Source organism: Salvelinus fontinalis, unplaced genomic scaffold (genome assembly GCF_029448725.1).
Source record: "Salvelinus fontinalis isolate EN_2023a unplaced genomic scaffold, ASM2944872v1 scaffold_1633, whole genome shotgun sequence".
Classification (NCBI taxonomy): domain Eukaryota; kingdom Metazoa; phylum Chordata; class Actinopteri; order Salmoniformes; family Salmonidae; genus Salvelinus; species Salvelinus fontinalis.
This window is the reverse complement of record NW_026601842.1, coordinates 1-2,500: the sequence shown is the minus strand read 5'-3', so window position 1 is coordinate 2,500 and position 2,500 is coordinate 1. Positions and strand designations below refer to the sequence as shown.

Below are 2,500 nucleotides of genomic sequence, written 5' to 3'. Positions count from 1 at the left end.
AACAGAGCAAACTAGAATGCTATTTGGCCCTAAACAGAGAGTACACAGTGGCAGATTACCTGACCACTGTGACTGACCCAAACTTAAGGAAAGCTTTGACTATGTACAGACTCAGTGAGCATAGCCTTGCTATTGAGAAAGGCCGCCATAGGCAGACATGGCTCTCAAGAGAAGACAGGCTATGTGCACATTGCCCACAAAATGAGGTGGAAACCGAGCTGCACTTCCTAACCTCCTGCCCAATGTATGACCATATTAAAGACACATATTTCCCTCAGATCACACAGATCCACAAAGAATTCGAAAACAAATCCAATTTTGATAAACTCCCATATCTACTGGGACAAATTCCACAGTGTGCCATCACAGCAGCAAGATTTGTGACCTGTTGCCACAAGAAAAGGGCAACCAGTGAAGAACAAACACCATTGTAAATACAACCCATATTTATGCTTACTTATTTTAACTTGTGTGCTTTAACCATTTGTACATTGTTACAACACTGTATATATTTAATATGACACTCGTAATGTCTTTATTGTTTTGAAACTTCTGTATGTGTAATGCTTACTGTTAATTCGTTTTGTTTGTTTCACTTTTGTGTATTGTCTACCTCATTTGCTTTGGCAATGTTAACACATGTTTCCCATGCCAATAAAGCCCCTTGAATTGAATTGAAATTGAGAGAGAGAGAGAGAGGAGGGAGTTTCCTTTTGTTTCTATGTGTTCTGTAGTCACAATGTATACACTGTATAACATGTGGTGTGTTACCTCATGCAGGCTGGTGTACTGAGCGTGGTACGATGCTACTTTCTCCTCCCCTTCAATCTCCACACTGATCTGTAACCTGATGGCCCCAGACACTGCTGATTTATCAGTCCTCTTCTCTGTAGGGAGATAGACACAAATACACACTTCAGAGACAGACAGACACAACTGAAAGAAGACGAACGGACAAAGTGAGAGAGTTAAAACATGTGCAAGGACACAATCAAAGGAGGGAGACAATGAGCCAGTGAGTCTACAGTGAAAAATGTTGTGATTGGTTTGGTGCTTAGTCGTCTTTAGCAATATTTCCCTCTCTCCCTCCCTCAGCCACCCAAGGCAGATGCTTCTGAATATTCATCAGTGGAGACGACCCTACTGTGTGGAGACGACCCTCAATATGTTAAACAGCTGCTGCCAATCAGAGCGCTCTATCTGGCCTCAGCTCATTCATGTTCATGAGGCATAGAGGCACAGTCTGCCCTGTTGCTAGGGACTCACATTTAACTGAGAGAGAGAGAGAGAGAGAGAGAGAGAGAGAGAGAGAGAGAGATATACATATATATTTGATTTTGATTTTTCGATATGTATACTTTGACAATGTAAGTAATAACGAACTTGCCATGTCAATAAAGTCAATTGAATTGAATTGAATTGAATTGAGAGAGAGAGAGAGAGGAAACGGGAGAGAGAGGGAGAGAGGGAGAGAGAGAGAGAGAGAGAGAGAGAGAGAGAGAGAGAGAGAGCGAGAGAGAGAGAGAGGAAACGGGAGAGAGAGAGAGGGAGAGAGGGAGAGGGAGAGGGAGAGGGAGAGAGAGAAAGAGAGAAAGAGAGTCTACAGCAGAGCCTGGACCTGCTAGAGCAGTACTGCCAGACCTGGACCCTGGCTGTAAAACCCCAAAATATTAAAATAATTAATTTCCAGAGAAGATCCAGATCTCAGGAAATTAGACCAAAGTTCTCAATTGGTACAAAATATATAGAGTACTGTACACACTACAATTACTTAGGTTTAAAAATAAGCTCAACTGGACACCTTAATGAGGCAGTGAATGAACTGAGAGAGAAAGCACGCAGGGCATTCTACGCCATTAAAAAACACATTCAAATTGAAACACCTAGTAAAATTTGGCTAAAACTAATTGAATGTGTCATTGAACCAATTGCACTTTATGGCAGCGAGGTGTGGGGTCCACTTGCAAAACAAGATTTCATCAAATGGGACAAACACCCCATTGAAACCCTGCATGCAGAGTTCTGTAAGATTCTCCTACATGTCCAGAGGACTACAAACACTGCATGCAGGGTAGAATTAGGCCAATATCCACTAATAATATAAACTCAAAAAAGAGCAAGTAAGTTTTGGAAACATCTAAAATACATATCAAAACCAAGCCCTGCAATGCCAAGAACTAGGCAAAGAAAAGAGTCCCCACATCCAGCTGGTCCTGGGGCTGAGTTCACAAACCTGTTCTACTAACACACTGAAGCCCCAGGACCAGAACATCAAATCAATCAGAATAAACCAAATTACAACACAGTCAAAACAAAACCACATTGCTTATTGGGAAACACAAGCACAAACACAAAGCAAAATGCAGTGCTATCTGGCCCTAAATCGACAGTACACCGTGGCTAACTATTTGACTATGGTTACTGATCAAAACCTTAGAAAGTCCTTGACAAAGTACAGGCTCAGTGAGCACAGCCTTGCCTTGAGAAGGGTAGACACGGC

General features: G+C 42.1%; 1 protein-coding gene across 1 annotated transcript in view; it reads right to left on the bottom strand.

Moving 5' to 3' along the window:
- The window catches only part of LOC129849684 (protein unc-13 homolog B-like), a gene marked incomplete at its 3' end in the record, with an annotated part of 31,593 nt that extends 30,337 nt beyond the window's left edge, over positions 1–1,256 (bottom strand). The window contains exon 1 of the mRNA XM_055916494.1: positions 772–1,256. The remainder of the gene's footprint in view (positions 1–771) is intronic.
- Between the last annotated feature and the right edge of the window lie 1,244 nt (positions 1,257–2,500).